Source organism: Perca flavescens, unplaced genomic scaffold (genome assembly GCF_004354835.1).
Source record: "Perca flavescens isolate YP-PL-M2 unplaced genomic scaffold, PFLA_1.0 EPR50_1.1_unplaced_scaf_2, whole genome shotgun sequence".
NCBI classification, from domain to species: domain Eukaryota; kingdom Metazoa; phylum Chordata; class Actinopteri; order Perciformes; family Percidae; genus Perca; species Perca flavescens.
In genome coordinates, this window is record NW_021166625.1 from 638197 (window position 1) to 650116 (window position 11920).

Below are 11920 nucleotides of genomic sequence, written 5' to 3' on the forward strand. Positions count from 1 at the left end.
CAATAGGCTAACGATTGGGTCATAACCACGAGACTTACTGTCACACAGTAGAGGAATTACCGTATAGTACAGGAGAAGCTCACAGGCAGTTTGGGGGGGTCCGAACCTTTCTCCTGCTGTCAGAAAACACACCGTCGTCTCCACCAGCGTAAAGTCAGACACAACAGGACTCTACTGTTTCCTCTGGGACCTTTCAGAATAAAATGTAGTGACCTAAATGCCTCTGTTACTGTTGTAGTAATGTGTGGAGGAGAAGTGTCTTTAATGTAATTGTTTTTGACGTCTCCGGCAGGGTTTCTCTACCATTCGAGCTGTTTTAGGTACCACCTAACTGAATTAATGTGAAGTCAATGTGATCTTTAAAACTAAACTTTTCTCAGATTTTATGATTGTAGTCAGACTTCTTTAGCTTTAAGTTAGACTTTAATCTTTCTGAGTGTTATTTGTTTATCAGCTGATCTAGGTTTTCCAACGTTTAAGACACACATATGGTAATAATAACAGTCCAACATTATGCAAAATTGCATTTTTTTTTTTGACAAACGTAACCTTTTCTTGAAAGACAAACCCTAAACTCCCCGCAACTGAATATTTGGACATCAGTCTTCTACAAAACCTAGAACAAACACTGACAGGACAGAAAAGAGATTGATTCTCAGTCTTGGCTCCATTAGTCCAAATTTCATTTTATTGTGAAAATCTGCTCCTGTTGCAGCCCTTCCTGCCTGCTTCCTGACAGGTGGAGCTGGGACTCATTCCAGGAAACAGCTCACCTGTGTCAGAGATTTCTCTCCAGGTGGAGAGAAACCCTCTTCTTCATCAACTCTTCTTCATCAACTCTTCTTCATCAACTCTTCTTCATCTTCTTCTTCATCAACTCTTTGGACTGTCTGTCTCCTGCTGTCAGAAAACAAACAGTCGTCTCCATCAGAGTAGAGTGAGACACAACTCTACTGTTTCTGATAAAAGGTTCAAGGTTCAAGGTTCGGCTTTATTGGCATTATACAACATAATTGTCCAATGAAATGCAATCGTCATTTACAGCTGGCTCTGATGAATTTAAGTTACCGATCGGGCTGCCTCTGTGGACTTTAGGCTAAAATATCGTTAAGAAAGTCAATAGTAGGTGTGTATTTTTAAGAAACATGACAATGTATAAAAGGCTCCATTACCTTGTACCTCAGGTTATGGCTCCGTAGCAGACGCTTTTATAAAAAATAGACTAATGTTAGGTTATAAAAAGTTAAACCATTGGTAATGTCTGATAAAAATATACTTTTAGTTAAATAAACACTGAATCAATACCGATTTCATCACACCACACCTAATCAGCATTGGTCTGGCTCACACAAACTCATCTTCTAAAGAATTAATTAGGTCATGTCTGTTATTTAGCATAAAGTTAGAAGCTCTAGAAGACTTATTGTTTAAACAACTTTAAGAGCCATCCCCTCTTGAGCCAGGCGTGATTAAGACAAAGAATGAGTATTGCTGTAGTTTGGAAACAATTGACACCCGTCTCGGTAAGATCCTGTGACCGGGTGTGGCCTCAAGACACTGATTGGGAACGTACACCTTTTCTTTTGAGAGACATCTGACCAATAGGGAAAGATTTAATTTGAAGAACCACCCAGGTGTAGGGAATAAATGTGTAATCCGGAGAATGATTCAAGACTGTTCTTCTGTAACTCCACAAGGAGATGCATGGATTCAGTCCGCTGTTTACAGTGTATTTGTTTTGTCATGTCGCATGGCTGCTAACTGTGACCCGACAGGGGAAGCATGTTTTGCAGTCTGCTGCTGGCAGTGTTTTATGTTTTATGTTTGATTGTGTTTTGTCTTGTCGTTTTCATGCAGTTTCATTAAAACTTTTGCTTAACTTTCAATTCGACCCCAGCCTCTCCTCCTTCCTCCAGAAATCAGAACAAACACGTCATTTAGATATTTCTTAACACTAACGATTGGGTCATATCTAATCTAATCACAATCTAATTGTGATTTTTGTGCCAAGTTAGTCTTTGGTCTCTTCAGGGTTAGTTTCTGGCTCTGTAATGTTAAATATAATGTTTCTACTTCACTTCTTATTTCTTGAGAAAGTGTTAATGACTCTTGTGTTGAAGATAAATCTCCATGTTGGTGATTAACTGGAATCAAACAGCTGATCTTTATTTCATTTCTCCTGCTGTCAGAAAACAAACGGTCGTCTCCATCAGTGTAAAGTGAGACACAACTCTACTGTTTCTGATAAAAGGTTCAAGGTTCGGCTTTATTGGCATTATACAACAGAATTGTCCAATGAAATGCAATCGTCATTTACAGCTGGCTCTGATGAATTTAAGTTACCAACGGGCTGCCTCTGTGGACTTTGGGCTAAAATATCGGAAAGAAAGTCAAAAATATCGGAAAGAAAGTCAACAATTATTCCAAAAGGTGACAAAAACCTTCAAAAATTAACAAAAACTTGTAAAAAGCCCCCTCCATAAATCCTGCCTATGTGTACCTAGTTTTCTCTCCACGTTAGTTATCTGGGCATTAGGGCTCAACCATGTGGGGGAAACAATCTAATTGTGATTTTTCTGCCAAGTTAGTCTTTGGTCTCTTCAGGGTTAGTTTCTGGCTCTGTAATGTTAAATATAAAGTTTCTACTTCACTTCTTATTTCCTGAGAAAGTGAAAGTGTTGAAGATAAATCTCCATGTTGGTGATTTACTGGAATCAATTTCTCCTGCTGTCGTCTCCATCAGAGTAAAGTGAGACACAACTCTACTGTTTCTGATAAAAGGTTCAAGGTTCAGCTTTATTGGCATTATACAACATAATTGTCCAATGAAATGAAATTGTCATTTACAGCTGTCTCTGATGAATTTAAGTTACCAACCGGGCTGCCTCTGTGGACTTTGGGCTAAAATATCGGAAAGAAAGTCAAAAATATCGGAAAGAAAGTCAACAATTATTCCAAAAAGGTGACAAAAACCTTAAAAAATTAACAAAAACTTGTAAAAGCCCCCTCCATAAATCCTGCCTATCTGTACATAGTTTTCTCTCCACGTTAGTTATCTGGGCATTAGGGCTCAACCATGGGGAAACAATCTAATTGTGATTTTTCTGCCAAGTTAGTCTTTGGTCTCTTCAGGTTAGTTTCTGGCTCTGTGATGTTAAATATAATGTTTCTACTTCACTTCTTATTTCCTGAGAAAGTGTTGAGGACTCTTGTGTTGAAGATCAGAAATCTGTCTGCAGCAGTTAGTGTCGGTCGGTCTATTCACTGACAGGACTGATGTGGAACAACATGACTCAGCTCTTTTATTCTCTAACTAAACCAACTAATATGGCACTGCATCACTATGAGCTGGCACTCCTCCAACAAAAACTAGTGGCACTTCTTTACATTACATTGCATTACATGTCATATAGCTGACGCTTTTATCCAAAGTGACTTGCAATTGATATTTATGTCAGAGGCCACACACCTCTGGAGCAACTAGGGGCTCAGGGACACATTGGTTGATGTATCACAGAGGAATTGAACCCAGATCTCCCACACCAAAGGCATGTTTCATATCCACTGCGCCATCACCACCCATAGATGACCACCTTTATGAAGCAACTCAGTGTTCAAATTCAATAACATGTTATTTGTATTGTCCAATTCTAATCAGGACACTCTACAAATAGATTAGGTGTAGACCAAACTCTCAGCAATCAGTGGCAAGAAAAAAACTTCTGACGTCTATGAAATTTCATTTCATTTTCGTTATTTATACAGGAAAAATTTAAAAGTAACAATAAGATACAATATAAATGGGCCTTTATTATATAGTAAATTAGTATGCACAAATTTAAGTTATAAAATGTTGTAGGTTTCCACAGAATTAATCTGTATCTCTTCTAAATCTCCTCGTCTTAATCCACATTAAAAAATTCCACAGGACCACACGGTAAAAGTTTAGGTATTTACGTTTACACAAGGAAAAAATACAACAATGCAAAATCTCCTTCCAAAAAATGATGCAGAGACCCAGAGAGAGAAGGTGAGAATGGTAAAAGAAATTATTGTATTCCAATTAGCAAAACATAAATGACTGCATTTAGGCTCCTACAAACATCCTTATTTATTTGAAGGGGAACACAAAACTCAGGAGACAGGTAACACTTAAACATGTAAATATATAGAATATAATGCAGTAAGAAGGCTTTTACATCAGGGACCTGAGCCCAGATCTGCTCTCTTTTAATTAAAGAAATTCTCAGTCGACTAACACTCAAAGGATTTGATTGAATAATGGATAGTTGATTTAATGGACAGGTCTGTAAAACAGAGTTTCTCCTCAAAGACTGCAAAAAAATCCTGTTTTTACATTTAAGGCAAAGGGCAGAAAGGTGAGATTGATTGTCATAATGGAGTCTTGTCTCCATTAGAGGACAGAAAGATGATTAGTCCTAGTCCATTAGAGGACAGAAAGATGAGTCCTTGTCTTGTCTCCATTAGAGGACAGAAAGATGACATTAGTCCTGGAGTCTTGTCTCCATTAGAGGACAGAAAGATGACATTAGTCCTGGAGTCTTGTCTCCATTAGAGGACAGAAAGATGACATTAGTCCTGGAGTCTTGTCTCCATTAGAGGACAGAAAGATGACATTAGTCCTGAGTCTTGTCTCCATTAGAGGACAGAAAGATGACATTAGTCCTGGAGTCTTGTCTCCATTAGAGGACAGAAAGATGACATTAGTCCTGGAGTCTTGTCTCCATTAGAGGACAGAAAGATGACATTAGTCCTGGAGTCTTTCCAATGTTCCTGTTCTCCCAGAAAGAGAATGAATGACAGAGCAGGATGAGCAGAGAGCAGAGCAGCAGATTCTGTTCCTGGAGATTAAAAAGTGGTCTTCCTCTCTTTCTGACAGGACCCATCAGAGACCAGACCCTGCTGAACCTAAACCTGAACCTGAACCTGAACCTAAACCTGGACCTGAACCTGGACCTGGACCTGGATGTGGACCTGAATCTGAACCTGGACCTGGACCTGGACCTGAATCTGAACTTGGACCTGGAACTGGACCTGAACCCAGCCGTGTGTCCATGAAGAGTCACTGGTCCATGGAGATACCACTACTTTAAAAAAAAAAAAGACCTTCTAAGGGAGAGGCGAGTAGAAATGGAGGAGAGAGATGGAGAGATGGAGAGACTTGAAAGGCAGAAGCTGCAAATTGAAAGGGAAATTGAAATGTTAAGAAGGTCACCTGAACGCGATATTAACTTTGAAGGAGAGCAACCCTCTGCTGAAAAGAGGTAAGCTGTTAATATTATAATATTACTGATTCATGTTTTAACTTTATGTTTCCAGAGAAGTTTATGGAGTTTATTCTTCACATGAATTTATATTTTCACATCTGAAAGGTGTCCAGTTAAACCAGTCTTCAACTCTTGGCTTTAGGTAAAAATAGGATCTGGTTTGGTCCAATATATTCTCTGGTGTTTTAGCTTTTTAACCCAGTTTTTTTTTGGATGTAATTATGTCCCGTCTGGCTTGTTTTGGGTCATGTCAGTCTCATGCACACTCTTTCAAATAAAGTGTTTAAAGAATTATTGTCGCTGATGACTGAAATGAGAATATTTTTGCAAAAGAATTTCCTGTCTCACTCAAAATATCTTTCTGTTTAGACAACATTTTTTTTAAATATTTTTATTCTGATTTCAAAAGATATTTTTATTGAGTGTTGGACAGAAAGTAAAGCATTATTGGCATTTTATTGTTAATAATTAGGCCTATATACATATTCATATTAATATAATATTTTTTGCAGGAAGACTTTATCTGAACATGTGACCCTCAATGAATGTTTTTCTATCAGGACACAGCAGTGACCTGAGTCTCCTGATCCTGAACCTGAACCTGAACCTGAACCTGAACCTGAACCTGAACCTGAACCTGAACCCAGCTGTGTGTCCTTCAGGAGTGACCGGTCAAATCATCGCTTTTTTGACTTTTCATTTTATTGTGAAAATCTGCTCCTGTTGCAGCCCTTCCTGCCTTCTTCCTGACAGGTGGAGCTGGGACTCATTCCAGGGAACAGCTCACCTGTGTCAGACATTTCTCTCCAGGTGGAGAGCGACCCTCTTCTTCATCAACTCTTCTTCGTCAACTCTTGTTCATCAACTCTTCTTCATCAACTCTTTGGACTGTTTGAAGAAACTGTAAGTTGCTGTTTGGTACTTTAACAACAAGTTAGTCTTTGGTCTCTTCAGGGTTAGTTTCTGGCTCTGTAATGTTAAATATAATGTTTCTACTTCACTTCTTATTTCCTGAGAAAGTTTGGATGACTCTTGTGTTGAAGATAAATCTCCATGTTGGTGATTTACTGGAATCAAACAGCTGATCTTTATTTCATTTCTCCTGCTGTCAGAAAACAAACGGTCGTCTCCATCAGAGTAAAGTGAGACACAACTCTACTGTTTCTGATAAAAGGTTCAAGGTTCAAGGTTCGGCTTTATTGGCATTATACAACATAATTGTCCAATGAAATGAAATTGTCATTTACTGCTAAGTAAATTACCAACCGGGCTGCCTCTGTGGACTTTGGGCTAAAATATCGGAAAGAAAGTCAAAAATATTGTAAAGAAAGTCAAACATTATTCCAAAAAGGTGACAAAAACCTTAAAAAAGGAACAAAAACGTGTAAAAAGCCCCCCTCCATAAATCCTGCCTATCTGTACATAGTTTTCTCTCCACATTAGTTATCTGGGCATTAGGGCTCAACCATGTGGGGGAAACAATCTAATTGTGATTTTTCTGCCAAGTTAGTCTTTGGTCTCTTCAGGGTTAGTTTCTGGCTCTGTGATGTTAAATATAATGTTTCTACTTCACTTCTTATTTCCTGAGAAAGTGTTGAGGACTCTTGTGTTGAAGATCAGAAATCTGTCTGCAGCAGTTAGTGTCGGTCGGTCTATTCACTGACAGGACTGATGTGGAGACAACATGACTCAGCTCTTTTATTCTCTAACTAAACCAACTAATATGGAACTGCATCACTATGAGCTGGCACTCCTCCAACAGGAACTAGTGGCACTTCTTTATGATGCAACTCTGTGTTCAAATTCAATCAGTGCTTAATTTGTAAAAAAGTGGAAGGTCTCGGATCGCAGTGGGTGGGGGTGGATCGGCGACTAAAAACGGGGTTGGAGGTAATGGAACAAAAAAAATAATAATTACACTGCCTAGTAGCTTATCTGACTAAAAAAACCTAAACAACGCTGTGTGTACATCAGGCCAATGTTTAATTTATTTCAGAACATTGCACTGCATCGGTATGAAATGTAAAAAATAAATAAATACACTGCAACAATCGTTTTCACCAGCAGCAGTTATCCATCGTACTACTAAATTCATTTCATTTATTTGTATAGCACAAGTAAACACAACAGAAGCTGACCACTGTGCTTCACATAACAAGAGTCAGAGAAGATAATAGAATAAAACATCCTTAAGAAAGCAAAAAACATAATTAAAAATAAGAATGTAGAGAAATGCACGCTCCGAGAGATAGAACTTTAGTTTGAGTTTAAACTCATATAAAGAGGACAGCGATCTCAAGGAGGCGGGAGGCTATTCAAGAATTAACCAAGAAACCCACCGTGGTCTCCACATTCTTGATTCTTGATGGGCAGAAACTCTTTTGCTGGTTTGAGATCCGACTGGCCAGAGTATTTGAACAAGTTCAGCAAACTTTGTCTTTTGACATTTCCCCTTGACTGAAATGAGGCTCTAACAGAAATCTCAAGCAGCACAAGAGCTGGTGTCACTAGAAGTGCAGCGCTGCTCCGTTGGAGTGCCTCCCTCCCTCCCCTCCCCCCCTCCCCCCTCCCTCCCTCCCCCCCCCCCTCCCTCCCTCCCTCCCCCCTCCCCCCCTCCCCCCCTCCCCTCCCCCCCCTCCCCCCCCTCCCCCTCCCCCCCTCCTCCCTCCCTCCCCCCCCCCCTCCTTTCTCCCTCCCTCCCTCCCTCTCCCCCTCTTTCTCCCCTCCCTCCCTCCCCCCCCTCCCCCCTCTTTCTCCCTCCCTCCCTCCCTCTCCCCCCTCTTTCTCCCCCCCCCCCCTCTCCCCCCTCCCCCCTCCCTCCTCCCCCCCCTCTTTCTCCCCTCCTCCCTCCCTCTCCCCCTCCCTCCCTCCCTCCCCCCCCCCTCCCTCCCCTCCCTCCCTCCCTCTCCCCCTCCTCCCTCCTCCCCTCCCCCCCTCTCCCCTCCCTCCCTCCCTCTCCCCTCCCCTCCCCTCCCTCCCTCCCCCCCCTCTTTCTCCCCCCCCTCCCTCTCCCTCCCCTTTCTCCCCTCCCTCCCTCCCCCTCCCCCTCCCCTCCCCTCCCCTCCCTCCCCCCTCTCTCCCCTCCCTCCCTCTCCCCCCCCTTCCCCCTCCTCCCTCCCTCCCCTCTCCCCCTCCCTCCCCCTCCCCCTCTTCCTCCCCTCCCCCCCCTCCCCCTCTCCCCCCCTCCCCCCCCCCCTCCCCTCCCCTCTCCCCCCCTCCCCCCCCCTCCTCTCTCCCCTCCTCCCCCTCCCCCCCCTCTCCCCCCCTCCCTCCTCCCTCTCCCCCCCTCTTTCTCCCCCTCCCTCCCCCCCCCTCCCCCCCCTCTTTCCCCCTCCCCCCCCCTCTCCCCTCCTCCTCCCCCCCTCCCCTCCCTCCCTCCCTCCCCCCCCCCTCCCCCCTCCTCTCCCCCCCCTCCCCTCCCCTCCCCCCCCTCCCCCTCCCCCCCTCTCTCCCCTCCCTCCATCCCTCCCCCCCCTTTCCCCCTCCCTCCTCCCCTCCTCTTTCTCCCCTCCCTCCCTCCCCCCCCCCCCCCCTCCCCTCCCCCTCCCTCCCCTCCCCCCCTCCCCCCCCTCTTTCTCCCCTCCCTCCCTCCCCTCCCCCCCCCCCTCCCCTCCCTCCCTCCCTCCCTCCCTTTCTCCCCCTCCTCCCCCCCCTCTTTCTCCCCCCCCTCCTCCCCCCCCCCTCCCTCCTCCCCTCCCCCATCCCTCTCCCCCCCTCCCCCCCCCCCCTCCCTCCTCCCCCCCCTTCCCTCCCCCCCCCCCTCCCTCCCTCTTTTCTCCCCCCCTTTCTCCCCCTCCCCTCCCCTCCCCCCCTCCCTCCCTCCCCCCTCTCCCCTCCCTCTCCCTCCCCCCTCCTCCCCTCCTCCCTCCCCCTCCCCCCCCCCCCCCTCCCCTCCCTCCTCCCTCTTCCCCCCTCCCCTCCATCCCCCTCCCCCCCCCCCCTCCCTCCCCTCCTCCCTCCTCCCTCCTCCCCTCCCCCTCTCCCTCCCCTCCCTCCTCCATCCCATTTCTTTCTCCCCCCTCCTCCCCCTCCCCCTCCCCTCCCTTTCTCCCCCCCCTCCTCCCCCCCCCTCCTCCTCCCCCTCCCCTCCTCCCCTCTCTCCCCCCTCTTTCCTCCTCCCCTCCCTCCTCTCCCCTCCCTCCCTTTCCCTCCCTCTCTTTCTCTCCCCCCTCCCCCTCCCCTCCTCTTTCTCCCCCCCAAGACAGATAACAACATTTATCCCTTATCCCTCCAAACCTCTTTATTTCCCCCACCTCCCCCTCCCTTTCCCTGAAAAACCCCCCCTTTCTCCCGGGGACAATTCCTGCGTTCCATCTCCTCCCTAATTTTTCTCTCCTCCATTATTTATCCTCCAAAAAACTTAAAAATCTTAACTTTAAATAGTTCAATAATATAATATATATATATATTATATATCCCCTACCCTATATACCCCTCCTACTCCCTCCTCCCCCCTATTTAAATCCCTCAAACTATCCAGAATGTCCTCCAAAAATTATTTCAGATTTTATATATTTACCCCTTAAATTTAATTCTCCTTACCTCCTCAAAAAATCCTTCCCCTCCACAAATCCACAGACACCCCTCCCTCCTGAAATTTTTCTCCCTCTTCATCCATCCTCTCCCAAACCTCCCCTTCCCCTTAAATTCCATAATATATATAATAATTTAAATCCTCCTCAGGGACAATATATTTATAAGTTATTTATATAAACTGGGCCTTTATATATATATATATATATATATATATATATATATAAAATATATATATATAGGACTAGCACAAATTTAATTTATAAAATATTGTAGGTTTCCACAGAATTGAAAAAGAAATTTTGCATTTAGGCTCCTACAAACATCCTTATTTATTTGAAGGAGAACACAAAACTCAGGAGACAGGTAAACTCTTAAATATGTAAATATATAGAATATAATGCAGTAAGAAGGCTTTTACATCAGGGACCTGAGCCCAGATCTGCTCTCTTTTAATTAAATTCTCAGTGTTCACTAACACTCAAAGGATTTGATGGACTAATGGATAGTTGATTTAATGGACAGGTCTGTAAAACAGAGTTTCTCCTCAAAGACTCATGCAAAAGCTCCACTTTAAATCCTGTTTTTACATTAGACACACAGGACAGAAAGGTGAGACTGATTGTCATAATGGAGTCTTGTCTCCATTAGAGGATTGACATTAGTCCTGGAGGTCTCCATTAGAGGACAGAAAGATGACATTAGTCCTGGAGTCTTGTCTCCATTAGAGGACAGAAAGATGACATTAGTCCTGGAGTCTTTCCAATGTTCCTGTTCTCCCAGAAAGAGAATGAATGACAGAGCAGGATGAGCAGAGAGAGAAAGAAATCATTCAGTGAAGAGATTCAGACTTTATTTTCTGCTTGATAGCTTCTTTTTTCTCCAGCAGCTTCTGTTTCTGGAGATTAAAAAGTGGTCTTCCTCTCTTTCTAACAGGACCCATCAGAGACCAGACCCTGCTGAACCTGAACCTGAACCCAGCTGTGTCCATGAAGACACCGGTCCATGGAGATACCACTACTTTAAAAAAAAAAAAAGACCTTTAAGGGGAGGAATAGTAGAAATGGAGGCTACTTGAAAAGAGGAGGATTGATGGAGAGACTTGAATGGCAGAAGGAGCATCTTGAAAGGGAAATTGAAATGTTAAGAAGAAGATTGAGGTGAGTTGTGAACATCCAGCAAACTGGAAAAAAGTCTCATTGGATGTAACTACGTCCCGTCTGGGTTGTTTTGGGTCATGTCAGTCTCATGCACACTCCTTCAAATAAAGTTTTTTTTGTGGAAAGGAATTATTGTATCTGATGACTGAAATGAGAATATTTTTGCAAAATAATTTCCTGTCTCCTCAAAATATCTTTCTGTTTAGACAACATTTTTTTTTAATATTTTTATTCTGATTTCAAAAGATATTTTTATTGAGTTTTGGACAGAAAGTAAAGCATTATTGGCATGTTATTGTTAATAATTAGGCCTATATACATATTCATATTAATATCATATTTTTTGCAGGAAGACTTTACCTGAACATGTGACCCTCAATAAATGTTTTTCTATCAGGAACAGCAGAAACCAGAGTCTCCTGAAACCTGAGTCTGAACCTGAACCTGAACCTGAACCTGATCCCTGAACCTGAACCTGAACCTGAACCTGAACCCAGCTGTGTGTCCTTCAAGAGTGACTGGTCAAATCATCGCTATATTAACTTTAAAGGTCAACAACCCTCTGCTGGAAAAGAGGTAAGCTGTTAATATTTTAATATTGCTGATTCATGTTTCAACTTTTATGTATCCAGAGACATTTTTGAATTTATTTTCAGCATCTTTCTTCTTCACATATATTTATATTCTCACATCAGAAAGCTGTCCAGTAAGACCAGTCTTCAACTGTAGATCTCAATTTAATATTGGACCTGGTTTGGTCCAATATTATCTGTTGTTTTAGCCAAATTAAAAAGCTGAACTGCACAAGGCTAAGGCGGTCTATTTCCAGCAGCAGATTACCCATTCTTCTACCAACCCAAAGACATTATGGCATACCCTTAAGGTCATCACTGGCGAAACTGAGAAGAAAATAAAGTCAATATTTCCCTACAGGGTACT

At 43.4% G+C, this 11920-nt stretch overlaps 1 long non-coding RNA gene across 1 annotated transcript; it reads left to right on the forward strand.

Annotated features, from left to right (window-relative positions):
• The first annotated feature begins 5197 nt into the window (after nt 1–5197).
• On the forward strand, nt 5198–10796 carry LOC114551589 (uncharacterized). The gene is made up of 3 exons (XR_003691936.1): nt 5198–5285; nt 5849–6191; nt 10758–10796. It is a non-coding gene; the product is annotated as an uncharacterized LOC114551589 (long non-coding RNA).
• Nucleotides 10797–11920: the final 1124 nt, after the last annotated feature.